General features: G+C 41.7%; 1 protein-coding gene across 4 annotated transcripts in view; it reads right to left on the bottom strand.

Annotated features, from left to right (window-relative positions):
• Positions 1–15,237, bottom strand: part of EYA3 (EYA transcriptional coactivator and phosphatase 3) — a 94,169-nt gene extending 78,932 nt beyond the window's left edge. For 2 of the 4 annotated variants that reach the window (XM_004603505.2, XM_004603506.2), the window contains exon 1: positions 15,102–15,237. The gene's annotated coding sequence lies outside the window, so the exon portion shown is untranslated. Of the gene's footprint in view, positions 1–12,541; positions 12,597–15,101 lie in introns of all 4 variants that reach the window. The other 2 variants (XM_055138395.1, XM_055138394.1) reach the window with 2 other exon arrangements.
• Between the last annotated feature and the right edge of the window lie 589 nt (positions 15,238–15,826).

Raw genomic sequence — 15,826 nt, 5'->3', positions numbered from 1 at the left:
AAAATTATAGCCAAGAAGAGAGGAAGGGAGGGAGAGTGATTGGGAGCTTGAAAGAATGCAAAAACTAAAAAGTTGCATAAAATTTAACTACATGTGTCATGATAGATTTTAACAGCAAGCAGAGGGCCTACAGGAATAGTAGCAAAGTGGGTACAAAAACTTGTTAAGCATGCTTGCCTCTTAGTAAGGTATCAGAAAAAGACATCAGAATTCAGAATCTAAGCATTTGGGTCTAATAACCTAACAGCTTATAGGTTTCTTCTAACTATAGGTATGTTTTAAATGTGTATGCAAACTCATTTTTAAATCTTTCAATAAGTACAAACAGGACTATGTGGTGCCACGCAAAGCTCCCACAAGCGAACATGTACTTTATCCCTCTGAGCCATCTCTGCAGACTATATTTTTTTAATTAAGGTAAAATAGACATAGAAATATATTAGTTTGGGTATACAACATAGTTGTATTTGCTTTAATTTGTGGCATATTAGACACATGTTATCATTTTGTAGTAAATAAAATCTTTCTACATTTTGCTTTCCCAGTCCCAACTTATGATTTCACTCATCCTTTCTTCTACAACTTTAACTGCTTTATTATTTATATTTGCATATATGCTTAAAGAGGCAATTGCATAGTGAAGAAGAGAACAGACACTGAAATCTTCTGACAGGAACTATTGTTTAACACAATCTATAACAGAGAACAGCAATTAAAGACTTCATCTCACTAGATCAGGAAGACTAGAAGCTTATGACATGTGAAGAGCTTATGACAGTAACTCCGACAGCTGGTTACGGGCCAAGTAGTACTATTTAGATCTAGCGAATACTGCTTAAATCTTGTCTTTTCCCCAATAATTGGGAATGTTAATTCATAATAAACTAAAATTCCCATTTCTGTGTGATTTCTAGGTTCTGTTCCGTTTCATCAGTCAATCCAATGTGCTCTTGGAAACCACTGTAAACCATAGCAATATCATGACATACTACAGAGGTTTTATTTGGTAATTTCATATGTTTAATGCTTGGAAAGGCTGGTCTTTCTTCTTCATTCTCATTTTTCTGAAGATTTTAGCTCTCTAAATGAACTCCGGAGTAGTGTTTTTAAGTGTTTGGGGGCCACATGTGCTGATGCTCAGAGAACTATGTGGTGCCCAGGACTGAGCTAGGACTGGCAGCAAACCTGGCACGCATCTTACCCCCTGTACTACCTCTGTGCACTAGATCCCCATGATTTATCTCATAAGTGGAAGTTACCTTTTAAGCAGCTTTACCCACCTCACCCACTCCCTATATCCCTGCCTCCCACAACTTGAAATAAGTTTCGAGTTTGATTTTTCTTTTCTTTGTTCCAGTTTATAGGCCACACTTGGGAGAGTACGAAGTGCCCAGGCCCAAATTCAGGGTTTCCATACGCAAAGCACGTGCTCCGGTCCTTTGAGCCATCTCCCCAGACCAGGTTCTGTTTTTCTCTTCTTTTTCTTAGTGCTGGGAATCTAATCCCGGGCTCTGTATATGCAGAGCATGTGTTCTGCAACTGAGCCTCAACCCGAGTTCCATGTTCAATATTTTAAATCTATATATGTGAGTTTATAAAATATTTCTGACTTAATTCACTTAGCATCATCGAAGTCCATCTTTGGTGTGACAGATGAAGATAATGTTCTTTCATAACAAAAATAATTTTATTGCATTTGACTATATGATCACATATGCATTCTATATTACACTTCTGGCATTAAACTCATATATGCATTCTATATTAAACTTCTGAAGGAACTTCATGCCATCTTCTATAGTGGCTGCACCAAGTCACATCCCCACTAACCACACATGGGTTTCCTTTCCTCCAGTCTCTCGCCAACACTAATTTCTTGTCTTGACCACAGTAGGTGTGAAGGGCTATTTCACTGTGATATGATTTGCATTTCCCTGATGACTAGCAGTGGAAAGAACTTTTTCATTAGCCATCCGTTCAGATCTATTCAGATACCTTCTCCATTTTTTATTTTTTTTGGTTTTGGGGCCACATCTGGTGGTGCTCAGGGCTTACTCTTGGCTCTGTGCTCAGGGACCACTCCTGGTGCTGCTTGGGGGACCATACAGTGTGCCAGGTATAGAACTTGGGTGGGCTTGCTTGGGCCCCTTTGTCCATTTCTTAATTGAACTACTTTTCTCTGTTGCTAATATGTTCTGTATAAGTTCTGAGCCTGGGGAGAGCTCAGAGGTAGAAAGTCTGCCTTGCTGGCAGTTTCTCTTTTTTTCTCATTATTTTTTTATTAAGACACTGTGATTTTAAAAGCTGTTCACAAGCTTTTTAAATCACATTTTTGTAGACTTGTTTCAGACATTCAATGTTGTAACACATCCCACCACTAGTGTCCCCAGGGTCTCTGCCATCCCCATCCTGGCCCCTGGGCAGGCATACAACAAATTTATTTCATATTGCTTGCTCCAATAGAACTTAAATGGCAAAAGAAATTATCAAAAGATAAATCAACAAAGTTCATCTGTCATGATTAACTGCTATGATTTTAACCTATATATATATAAGAAAATTCAGATAATTTAATACAATATAGTATACTGCCTATTTTCAGTTACATAAGTAAATTTTCAACTCTGGCCTCTAATACATATTGCATTAAATTTTATTTTGTACTTGGACCTTATTGCAATAATTATCACATCTTTCCTAATGAGGCTTTTTCTTTCGCCCCTTTGGCAGGCATATAACAAATTTATTTGATATTACTTGGTCCAAAAAACTTGAAAGAATGGCAAACTTATTTCTTCGAAAGCAAATAAGTCAACTTGTGATGATTGCTATATGTTTTAACCTTTCATAATTTCATAGAGAATAAACAGGCACCATTAGTAAGGTCATACTTAATGCCACATGAAGGGAAGTTTCTTCTGTCCTTTAAAGGAGCTCTTTTAAGGCTTCTTGCAAAACTGGTTTCAAGGCTATGAATTTCCTAAACTGTTGCCTGTCCATGAAACTCTGAATAGTTCCTTCAGATCTGAACGATAATCTAGCTGGACAGAGTACTCGTGGTGAGGTATTCAGTTCATTGAGTTTGGAGAGTATATCCTTTCATTTCCTTCTGGCATATAGAGTCTCATTTGATAGATCTGCTTTTCTTTGTATCTCATGTGCTTTTCTTTGTACGTAAGTTCCTTTTTTTGATCTTGCTGCTTTCAATATTCTGTCTCTGCCTTTAGATTTTGCTATTTTGAGTGTAATGTGTCTTGCAGTTTTTCTAACTGGGTCTATTTTCAAAACTGGGACCCTTCAGGCCTCTTGATTCTAGGTGCCTGTATTCCTCAACTCTGGGAAGTTCTTAACGATTTCTTTAACTATTATTTCTTCACATTTGCCTTCCAGTTCTTTAGGGACGCCAATGATTCTTGTGTTGTTCCTCTTGAACTCATCCCAGATTTCTCAAGCATATCATCTGCAGCACTGCCAACATGCCCAGAGCAATCCTAGAGGCACTGCCGATGTGAACCCTGGCACCACAACATAAGTGTGCAAGCAAGAAGCACAGTTCAAAAGGTGTGTGACCCCTACCTAGGGAGCACTGCAAGTATGTGAGCAGCACCGCCAAGCATGTGGATGCACTGCAACCAAATAGTGTGTGGGCTCCATAACCAGGTACACAAGCCCCTGAGAGCAACATGACCACTCAATCACACATTTATGTGATAACAGTCATCATCACAACAAAGGAGAGGAGCCAGGAACTTGGAGTGATAGCACAGCGGGTAGGGTGTTTGCCTTGCAAGCGGCAGACCTCGGTTCAATTCCCAGCATCCCATATGGTCCCCTAAGCACCACCAGGGGTAATTCCTGAGTGCAGAGCCAGGAGTAACCCCTGTGCATCGCCGGGTGTGACCCAAAAAGAAAAAAAAAAGAGTTTATTTTCTCCCACTGAGTACTTTATTGTTATATTTTATTTGTTGCTTTCATATTTCACAAAGCTTGATAATCTCTTTGAGAAGGAAGCACTAGCATTTCGCAGGTATCTGAATAATAAAAAAAGAGCTGTAAGATGTAGAGGGCTTTCAAAAGAAAACAAGTACTAAGAAACTGAAACAGTAACTAACATCTTTTTTTTTTTTTTTTTTTTTTTTTTTTTTTGCTTTTTGGGTCACACCCGGCGATGCACAGGGGTTACTCCTGGCTCATGCACTCAGGAATCACCCCTGGCGGTGCTCAGGGGACCATATGGGATGCTGGGATTCGAACCCGGGTCGGCCGCGTGCAAGGCAAACGCCCTACCCGCTGTGCTATCACTCCAGCCCAGTAACTAACATCTTGACATATCTGAGAAAGAGCAAAAAGGTCTGTGTCAACAAGTGAATGAGCCTATGCTATGAAGCCTGAGAAGCAAAAGTCACAGCACACAACCTTGCAGCAATTGGCCAGGAGTTTGAGAAAGCAAGAAATCTACAGGATTTGGTTTATATACACAGAGACATTTAAGAATAAGAAAGTATATGTTTCCCCAGGCAGGTTATTCAAAGAAATTCTTTAGGCTTTGCTGGGGAATAAGCATCAGGTGCTCAAAACAGAGTAAGGAGCAGAAAACTGATGAATGCCCCAGGTACCCTTCTATTCTTTATATTTATCCATAGGAAGACTAATAGTTTTTTTTCTTTCTTTTTCTTGGGGGGGAGGGTTGTCTTTTTGGGTCACGCCCTGCAATGCTCAGGGCTTACACCTGGCTCTGCACTCAGGAATTACTCCTGACTGTGCTCAGGGGACCACATGGGATGCCGGAATCAAACTCACATTGGGCCACATACAAGGCAAATGCCCTACATGCTGTACCATTGCTCCAGCCCCAATTTCTGAGACTTCTAAGCATTGTGAGTCCTTCATCTAGTTTCTTCATTGATCCAATCTTGCTGTTTCCTTTAAAAAATTCAATGAAGTCTCAGAGGCTGATGAAAACCCTTTATAGTAACAAGGGTTACTATTTTTTTTAAACTTAAAAACAAAGAACAACGACAACAAGACCCCTAAAGCATACCACAACTATGTTTACTGCAGCAGATATACTATTTATATATTTACTATAGCCAAGATCTGGAAACAGCCAAAATGCCTCATGCCTGGTGAATGACTTGCACAATGGACTACTATTCAGCTGTAAGGAGAGATGACATCTTGCCTTTTGCTAGAACATGAATGGAGCCAGAGAGAAGCATGCTGAGTGAAGAAAGTCTGAAGGAGAAAAAACAAATGTTAAATTATCTCACGTATAAATGATATACAGAGAAACAAACCAAGGGAACAGACAACATCAAACAAAATGAAACCCTTTGCCTCTGACCACAGAACAGGTTATGGTTGAGGGAGTGCACTGAAATGGTCCAAATCAACTGTGGTCGAGAATATTGGTACTTTGGTGATGAGTTTGGTGTGGTTATACCTCAAAAACATACAAACATTTGCACTCATGTAAACCACTACCTCAATAAAAAGTAAATTTAAAAAAAAATCTAACACCCCAGAATCCTCTGTACTCAAGAGGTCTGCTAAAGTAGGCACAAGTATAGTACTCCCACAATCAACTGGTCTCCCTGAAGCAACCCTATGAAGATCTGAACTCTGTATCATTTAAGCCTCAACACAAATCATATTTCTGTAGTCAAAAAGCTTGCCATTAACTACATGCATCTTCCTCGCCAAACTCTCTACAGGTAAGCAAAAGCCACCATCACCATGACAGTCCCTTCTTCCCTAAATAAGTAGCTCAGCTGCTTGTGGTAACACTGAACTCTTCTGACTTCTTTATTTTAGAGGCTTGACTGATTAACATAGCAAGGTGCTGTCAGCTGTACTAATACAAATAACAGTCTACACGCAACAGAATACTATCAGAACTAACCCTAGAGCCAGGACGGTGGGCAGGATGCTTGCCTTGCATGCTGAAGACAAGGCTTGCTCCCGGGCACCCTAGACAGTTCCTAGGGCCCACGAGGAGTGATTCCCCCAGTGCAGAGCCACAAGTAAGCCCTGAGCTTAAACCTGTGTGGCCCCGAAACAAAAATGCTCAGTAAAAACAAAGGTTGTGTGACTTCCTGTCACATCAAAAGGGAAGAAAGGAGGGAAATAAACAAAAAGTTGAACCAACTAAAATTGCCCAAGTCATGGTACCAATAGCCAGAATTCACAGGCCAAGTAAATGAGACAATATATACTAAGATGGAAATTTTTCTTTCTGTTATCTCATTCTGCTCCCAGGCCTCCCCAGTGAATATGTAAATGCTTTCAACAGCACCTGGCACATAGTATATGCTCATTAAGTGTTAAAGAGTAGTATTGGTGAAACAAGTAGTTACGAGTATGCATGCTGACCTTTCTCACACTAATGCTTTAATATGCCAGAAAAAATGGAAACCTCTATCATAGGAAGTGAATCAGAGTAAGGAATAAATGCAGCCCACTGTAACAAACCCCAAGTCCCCAAGTCCCAAAGATTCTTAAATTGTATTATTTTCACCAGATTATCACACTATCAAACAGAGGCAAACTGTTTTAACCCTCAGTTCTCATTTTGTTTTTTCTTTCTCCCCTTCTCTCTTGATTTAAAAGACTGCAAAAGACCCAGAAGTAGACTAAAGCAGCTTTATAACCTTTTGAGAAGTTGCCAAGAGCAGAAACACAGTTGTTAAAAAGCAACTTAGTCCATCTAAACTAGCAGAGGTTTCTAATAAGAGAAGAAATGCCTGATATGACAAACATTTTCAACCTCATGATTCTGATTATTGCAGTTTTTACAACTAAGTGCTTAAACAGCAAAGAAAAATGAGGACCATACCCAGGGCAATAGGTCTCCCTCTCAGTGTTTTGCATGGTTATTTCGTTAAAAAAAAAAAAAGTAACCGAATTGACATACACATCAGAGGAAAAAAAAATAGCAAGCCCCACACTCTAAAAGCATTCCAATTTCAATTCCAAAAACGACAGCCTTGAAAAAGTACAGTAGTTCTAGAATTCTTAAACAGTACATATAGGTATTATGTGGGCTATTATACAGTTTGATAAAAGTTTTTTATTTTTATTGTCTGTGTTTGGGGGCCACATTCAGTGGTGCTCAAGACTTATTCCTGGCTTTGTGCTCATGGATCACTCATGGAGCTCAGGGGACCATATGGGATGAGTTTTGAGCTGTAGACAGTAAATGCCCTATACACTGTACTATAGCACAAGTCCCTGAAACAGTTTCTTCTGAATGAAATATTACAAAATGAAATTTAATGTTGCAATTAAAGTATTAAAGACACAGTTTCACTAAACTAGTTTCAATTTTAAATATTCACATTTTAATATATGTGCTAAAATGCACCTTAGATTGGACCCATAGCAAAAAAGGTTGGAAAAATCACTTTACTAGAAAAGGGAAAACTGGCCCGTCAAAGAAGGAGTAAAAAGAAGGAGTCAAAGAAGCATTTCATATTACATATAACATTCAGAATTTTGGTGGTTTTGTAAATTACAGTATTTTAAAAGCAAGCCTCTGAAAACAAGAAATGGAGGTGGAGTGGGCACTCGGTTAATAACAGTGTACCCACACTGTTCCAAATAAACATTCACAGAATGTGCGGCACCAACACTAAGGAAAAATCTACTAAAGGAGGCAGAATTAAGATACAGCAATGATTTCTCAGTTCCCTAGCTTTTGAGGGCCGCACTAATACAAGAGAGGGGAGATTTTCAGCTAAAGTTGCTGTCTTTGGTCTCAAGATCATATTTGTCAATGTTACCTAATCTCTGGCACATAACTTAGCCAAGTAAGACATAGTAAAAAAGCAAAAGCAGCTTGAAAACTTCAGTGGAATAATAACAACTGATTATGAGTACATTTTCCTTGAGGAAGGAGGTTTCCCAGGAAGTGCCCACTCAAGGAGTCCAGGGACCACTTTGGCGACTAGGACAGATGGTTCAACATTAGAGCAGAAAAGGAGGTGCTCAGACCAGGTGTGGTGCCCCCAGGCCCACATCCAACATGCTCAAGGGCCATGTGGGGTTCAAGCATGACCCCAGAACCTGAATGTCCCCAACCACTGCCAGTATTTCCTTAATACTGGCACTTTTCTTATAAGAAGGGTTACATACTACTATTTATCCTATTTTTTTTAATTCTAACATAGTAAAAGGAAAAAAATTATACATACCTAGTAAGGATTATGCCTATGAGTAACAAGTAGAGATATTATTATTAATAATAGCAATCTAACAGGAAAAAATTGACATCATTGTCCTGAACTAAAATTTCCCTCTTACTTTGAAAAATGAAGGAACAACAGGTGAATCTGACCTAAATCTTTTTCATCTACTACAGAAGCTAAAGAACAAATTTAGGGCCAGAGAGATGGTACAGTGGGCATGCGCTTGCCTTGCACATTGGTGACCCAGGTTCGATCCCTGGTATCCATATGATTCCCCCAAGCCCCACCAGAGTGATCCCTGAGTGCAGAGCCAGGATCAAGCCCTGAGCACCACCTGGTGTGGCCCCCAAAACAATAAATAAATAGATAAACAAAGTTTAGCTCTACCTTAGATCTATTCCTTCTAATTTATTCCAACTGTAACAGTGCAACAAACCACCAATTTTCCTAGATCATCATAGCAAAGCTTACACTTTCAGTTCTATAACAATGCTTTTTCCCCTGAGGAGGGGAAAAAAACAAAGACAAAAACTACTACAAAAAACTGGGGGTGGAGAGACAGTGCAAAAGGTGGGTGTTTGTCAACAACTTGTGCTGCTAGTCCCTGCAACCTACATGGTCCTCAAGGTCACCGGAAGTGATTCCTGCGCGCAGATCCAGAAATAACCTTTAAGCAAAGCCAGGTGTATCCCCAAAACAAAAATAAACACAAATAAAAATGAAGTACTTGTTCTCTACCGTCTGGAGAATTCCATGTTCTCTCTGGAACACACTCCTTTCTCTCTTTTTACTCTCTCTCTCTCTCTCTCTCTCTCTGTCTTCTTCCCACTCTCCTTCCTGTTTCCTAAAATTATTTTACTTCATACACATGCACTATAGCACTGTCATCCCCACTGTTCATCGATTTGCTCAAGCGGGCACCAGTAACGTCTCCATTATAAGACTTATTACTGTTTTTGGCATATCAAATACGCCACGGTAGCTTGCCAGGCTCTGCCACGCAGGCAGGATACTCTTGGTAGCTTGCCGGGCTCTCTGAGAGGAACGGAGGAACCGAACCCGGGTCGGCTGCGTGCAAGGCAAACACCCTAACCACTGTGCTATCACTCCAGCTTCACTTCTTCACACACATAAGAAAAATTATGTATTTAACACCATGTCTGAATAGAGGAGTTCAAATAAAAGAACTAAAAGAAGTATGCCTAACCATACATGCTTCTTACCAGGAAGTTTTCTTCTACTAACCAAATTCCATGATTCCTGAATGTTCTCAAAACTCAAAAATAACCTCCCAGCATATGAGTCCAAGACTCTTATTAACCTTCTCAACAAATACAGGATCTTTTCCCCTAAAGACACAGTTAATTCTTAAATTTGGGAGTAAAAGTACGAAAGAATAGAAAGGTAATTCTAAATTACATTTATCTAAAAAGGAAGTGGTCTGTGAACATTCCTTTTTCTTTTCTAAGGCAAAAATAAAAATGAATTCAAATACAGTCTCGAATAGAAGAAAATACTTAATTCTATATAAGTTTTCAGATTTGGAAGAGCAGAGTTAAGTCAGAAATTTGTTTCACGCGGCCCGGACAATGCTCCGGACCCGAATTGGGGCCAGCAACACCGGGGGCCGGAAGGAGGAGGTGCCGCCAGCACACCTTCTCCAGATGGAGCCCTGGCGACACTGAGCAGCAACTAACACGGCTCCAGGATTCAGGACTGGGACACATTAGCGGCCGCGCGACCTTTTCTAAAACCTGAAAACATACAATCTTTTAATGGAAAACTAATTATCAAATGCCTCCTTATTAGGGTTATCTTGTTTGGGGATATAACTCCCACAACAATAGTGAGTTTTGTGTTGAAATATGGAACATAATCAAGGTGAAGAGAAAATAAAGTGAAACTCATCAGTTATACAGTTGGGGTGGAGGGCGGGGGGTATACCCGGGAGTTTGGTGGTGGAATATGGGCACTGGTGAAGGGATGGTGTTTGAATACGGTATAACTGAGACATAAACCTGAGAACTCTGTAACTTTCCACCTGGTGATAAAATTTTTAAAAAAATAAAAATTAAAAAAAAAAGAAATTTCTGTTTCAGTTTCCTGTTTTATATTTCAAACCTGTACTATTTATATTGGGGACATTAAGATTTCAGAGTTTTACACTATTACATAAATTTATTTAATTCTTAGTAGATCAAAGAAGGGAAAAGCATTCTTCAAGGAGCAAGACATTTTAGCAACTAGAATGCTTCTTATTGAACATACTGCCTTTTCTACAAATAGCTGAAAAGTAATTTCTAAAATATTTTCTTTTAAGAGGGAAGAATGTAATCCTCTTTTGATTTCTAATACATGGTTTTTGCATCTACAATGCATAAAGTACTATGAAGGCTTTGCCTTGCCTTAAGTCAGCATTTAGAAAAAACAAAAGGCAGGTAAAATCCCCCCTCTAAAGTTCCCAACTAAAAACAGCATTCTTTTGTGCTTCAGAAAAATTGGGGCTTGGGGAGGCTGGAGCAATAGTACAACATGTAGGGCATCTGCCTTGCACACACAGCCCACCTGGGTTTGGTTCTTGGCACCCTTTATAGTCCCCCTGAGCCCACCAGGAGTGATTCCTGAGTGCAGAGCCAGAAGCCCTAATCATCACTGGCAGATGTGCCCGAGTACCACCACCCCAGCAAAAAAAAGATAAAGTGTGCGTGTGTTTGGATGGGGTGGACGGGGTGGACGGTGGGGGGGGGGGGGGGTAGAGGGGAGGCATGGGTCAGTGCCAAAGATCAAACCCAGGGCTCAAGATGAAAGCTTTGAGCGATCTCCCTGGACCCAGCAAAGCTATTTTAACCTTAATTCATGAAGGTAAAAAAAATCATTAAACATGTGGAACTCTATACAAACCCAAGAGTTAGACTAAAAGTTCAAATTAAGCTCTCTTGCCAACTAAAGAACTAGTACCATGTGTAATCTGGGCAATCTATTTCATTTCTGTGCCTTGATTTTCCTCTTTGATAAAACAGCACAAGTACTTCACAGTGATCTAAGGATTAAAGGGTTAAAATATGTAAAGCACTTAGAATAGTTCTTGGCATGAGTGTTATATGTAAAGATTTTTTGTTTTGTTTTCAGTGTTACAGATTTTTACAGTTCAGCTGTGAAAATTTCAAAGTAAACTTATTTAACCGTACCTAAAAAAAACATAATTTTACATTTAACTGTAATGCAGATTAAAACAAGAATCTAAATGAAGTGATACCACTGAGTATTTTGAAAACAGTAATCAAGGGGCGGAGCCATGGAACAGCAGCATGTAGGATGGTCGTTTAACCTGCACCATCACAAACATCGTGGGTTCAATCCCTGGCACCACCTACAGTCCCGGAGCACTGCCAGTAGTGATTCCTGAGCACAGAGTCAGGAGTGTAAACCCTGAGCACAGCCAGTTGTGGCCCCAAAACCACAATAACAAAGTAAAAGAAAATCAACAGTGACCCTAAGCTTTAAAATCAGACCCAGGATGGAGCAATAGTACAGCAAGTAAGGCACTTGTGCACACCACTGACCCGGGTACGATCCCTGGCATCCCATGTGGTTCCCAAGCACCACCAGGAGGGATTCCTAAGTGCAGAGCCAGGAGTAACCACTGAGCACTATCAGATGGTGGCCCACAAACCAAATTAAAACAGAAATTTGGAGCTAGAGAACTAGTACAGCAGGTAACACACTTGCGTTACTTGTGGGACCCAGGTTCAATCCCCAGTATTCCATATGGTCCCCTGAGCACTGTCAGGAGTGATTCCGAGTACAGAGCCAGGTGTAGACCCAAAGCATCACCAGGTAGCATCACCAGGTCTGGCCCTTCCCCAACAAAAAATAAAAATAAAATAAAATCAGACCCAAAGCTTTAAAAACACAAACATTAAGCTGTCACTAGTGATTGATCTGATTGACAATTAGTCTTTAGTGATTCATTTGTTTGATAAGGAGTTAAGAAAGGTACAGGCTTTTCAGAAATTAGAAAATCCAACAACAATACAAAGACCAAGAACAACAGAATTGCTCCAGGGAGAGCATAGAACACTCATGTCATGTAAAGGCTTTTATGCACAATTTGTAGTATAGACTACAGTAGTCTCCTAAGATTTAATAACTCCTACTTCTACTCAAGTATTCTAGGTTCCTCCTGCAAAGACATAAAGATTTCAACTTTATATTTAATTATCTGTGTTATAGATTTCTTACCCTAGAGCTTTCATTCCTATATTTTAATTGACAGAACCACTAATACTACATTGTGTTCTCCAGACTACAGCTGTAGGGACTTAAACACAAGTCTCTTAGTGTATGTAACTTACTTGTAAAACGTAACCTCGAAAACTTCATCACCGATTCTGAAAGTTCTGATTTTACCTGTGAATCAAAGGTGTGCATTTGAATTCCATGGTTCCCTCCATCTGTAAGCTATAGACAAGCATTTAGCTTTAGACTTAGAGATGGCCAAGCACTGTAGCACTGTCATCTGGATTTGCTCTGTGTTCATCGATTTGCTCGAGCGGGCATCAGTAACGTCTCCACTGTGAGACTTGTTACTGTTTTTGCCATATCAAATATGCCACAGGGAGCTTGCCAGGCTCTGCTGTGCAGGTGGGATACTCTCGGTAGCTTGCCGGGCTCTTCAAGAGGGACAGAGGAATCAAACCCAGGTCAGCCGCGTGCAAGGCAAACACCCTACCCGCTGTGCTATCGCTCCAGCCCAATTTACAATATTAACGATAAATAAAAAAGGGGGCTGGGATGCTGAAGAGATAGCTCCAAGAAAGAGAAAAAAATTCAGCACAAATACAAATCTATCTGTGAAGCACCCATGGCCATAGAGAGAAAAGTTGACAAATCTGGGTGGAAGCAAACATCTAGAGAGCCAGCCCATATTTATTTATTTATTTATTTATTTATTTATTTATTTTGGTCACACCCGGCGATGCACAGGGGTTACTCCTGGCTCATGCACTCAGGAATTACTCATGGCGGTGCTCGGGGTACCATATGGGATGTTGGGAATCGAACCCGGGGCGGCCGCGTGCAAGGCAAACGCCCTATCCGCTGTGCTATCGCTCCAGCCCACAGCCCATATTTATCTGGATTTGTTTTCTTAAGAATGGGAAATGATGAAGCCAGATTGAACACAAGGCCACTTTCCAATGTAACTGCTGGTAAGGAACATTCAAAGGGTCTTCCCTCTGCCTTAGATAAGCCCTGAAAGCCAACCAGAAGGGCCCTCTGTGGCCTCTCAGACTAATATGGCCAAGTCCCAAGGTCCTGAGCTAAAAATAGCTGTTGAGCACAGCCCAATTTTGGAATAAGCCAGGGTCTCTGCCATGTCATACAGACTCACATATGTATGTGTCATATAAAGAGGGAGACTTTTCTGTAACAGACTTTTCTATTACAGCAAAAGAGAAGCAATGCTAAAAGCTGTATTTATTTTTTCACTGAGTGGTAAACTTTAGAGCGCAATTAGACCGCAATTTACACGATTACAGAAATATTACTACTTCAACCACACACAAAAACATTTACAAACGCTCGGCATTCAAGGTAAACACTAAGAAAACAAAAATTCCCCAACCCTTAACACCTGTTTTAGAGATGACTAAAAGACACCAGAGAAACTTACCAGAAAATTAAAGCCACAAATAAAGAGGGGAAATGGTTTTTGAAGACAACGTTAAAAAGAAACAAAAGTACTTCAAATGTGCAGCTCGTAAACAGGAAGAAAACTAGCAAGTGCATGCCTACAGTAAAAATGAATAAACAGTGGATAAGAGGCAGTGATAAAGTTCAACCTGAAAAAAGGTACTTTGAAATGACTACAAAGAATGCTTGAGCAGAAAATGTTTCAGTAACACAAACAATCTGGACATCAGGCTTCTAAATCTGGGACTCATGATCATCCAGGGGGAGAAAAAAAAAAAAACCTGTCCTGGCACAGCAACTCTCCTAAAGATAAAGCCCATGCAGGAACCCGCCCAAACATCCGCATTCTGGCCTCAGCGGGCCACAATGCATTCTCCCGGGACCAAGAACACAAAAATGACAGCTCTTCTTCAGGCCCTGCCAATGACCAGGCTCACAAGAGCCCGAGCTCCAGCACTTACTGGCACGTGCCCGCCACCTGTTAGCCTGCTCCTCCCGAAGCCCCCACAAGTGCCCCAGTGCCACGCTTCTGTGCTTCTCCAGCTACGGAGGCTGCCCCAGTCCAATCTCTCCCCGGGCTCAAAGGCAAAACTTCTCCCGGGCCAGGGACACGGGCCCAGGACAGGTCTGCAGCAAAGCCCCGCTCCAGCTCAGAAAAGGCGGGAGAGCAGCAAGCAGGGCGCATATGTCACCGACGAGTCCCGGGAGGGAAGCAGGGGGGGGGTCAAAGGCAAGTTGGAGGACAAGGTCCTGGGCTCCTAAAAGGAGGGTCCGTTTTGCCACGGGAGGGGGGTCATGCATGAGGAACGGTCCACCAACGAGGAGCCGGAACGTTCTGCGGGACACTGTGGAGCTGGGGATGAGCGGCGCTAACAGCGTGGGTAGGGTGGGGGGCTGCCGAGGGCGGGGGACAGACCCGAGCGGCAGTGCCTGCGGGAAGCGCTGAAGCGAAGGAAAAGCAAACGGGACCGAGGAGGGATGCATGAGGCTGGGGGCGATCAGCGGGGCTGGGGATGCACGGGCACGGGCCAGGTTAAAGTGAGTTGGAAGAGGCAAGGCCAGCTCGCGGAGAAGAGCTGAAACTAAGCGGAGCACTGCAGGGACAAGGGACAGGCAGAGCGAGCCCCCCCTCCAGGGGCCGGCGCAGAACTCTTGGCCCGCATCTTTACAGGCTGTCCTCGACCGGCCGCACTCACACCCTTGTCGGAGCTGGAGACTCACCCAGACGCTGCAGAGGCCTCACAGCAGGACATGGGGACCGGTCCAAACCCACCGTAGAACCAAGCGGGTGGAGGAAACCGCGGCGTTAGCGTGACCCGGATGAGCATCCTTTGGAACCGGAAGTCAACGACCAGGGTCACCTCACAATCCACACCTAGTTTCGCTAGAAGCCTCTGGGCGCATGCGTCAGGCCTCACAGGGGCGGGGGAGTCCGTAGACCCCGCCCACGAGCAGCCCGGGTAAGCCCCGCCCCAAGAGACGCTTAGCTCAGCCTTTCCCGCGTGCTTTTTGTTGAGAGTGTTTGGTGGTGCTCTTGTTAAAAATGCACTTTGGTACCACTAAGGTACTAGCAGCTCTGGTTAAAAAAAAGAAAACCTTAACTCATTTTTCATGAATGTCTCCGGATGCATTTCGTAGATTTAGATAAACTGGAAGAATAGGCGGACTTTTTCTTATAATATATCCCCAGTATTAGCTTATAGTTAATACTGTATTAAGCTTCTCGTTCTTTCAGATTTTTCTCTCATAATTTTATAACGAAACATTTCAAGTATATGGATATTTTAAAACAACTACTCAGTTATGGATAAGGAGCAGGGCTAAATTCAGGTTTGTGCGATCCTTATTGAATTTGGGGTCCTCCTTTAGAAAATCCAAAATTACAAATACAATATTAGGTTTTAAAAAGAATAATTAGAATGAGAAAAGTCACAAATCAGAGGGTT

Source organism: Sorex araneus, chromosome 5 (assembly GCF_027595985.1).
Source record: "Sorex araneus isolate mSorAra2 chromosome 5, mSorAra2.pri, whole genome shotgun sequence".
NCBI lineage: Eukaryota > Metazoa > Chordata > Mammalia > Eulipotyphla > Soricidae > Sorex > Sorex araneus.
Note: the sequence above shows the minus strand (reverse complement) of the source record. Positions and strands in the feature narration are given on the sequence as shown.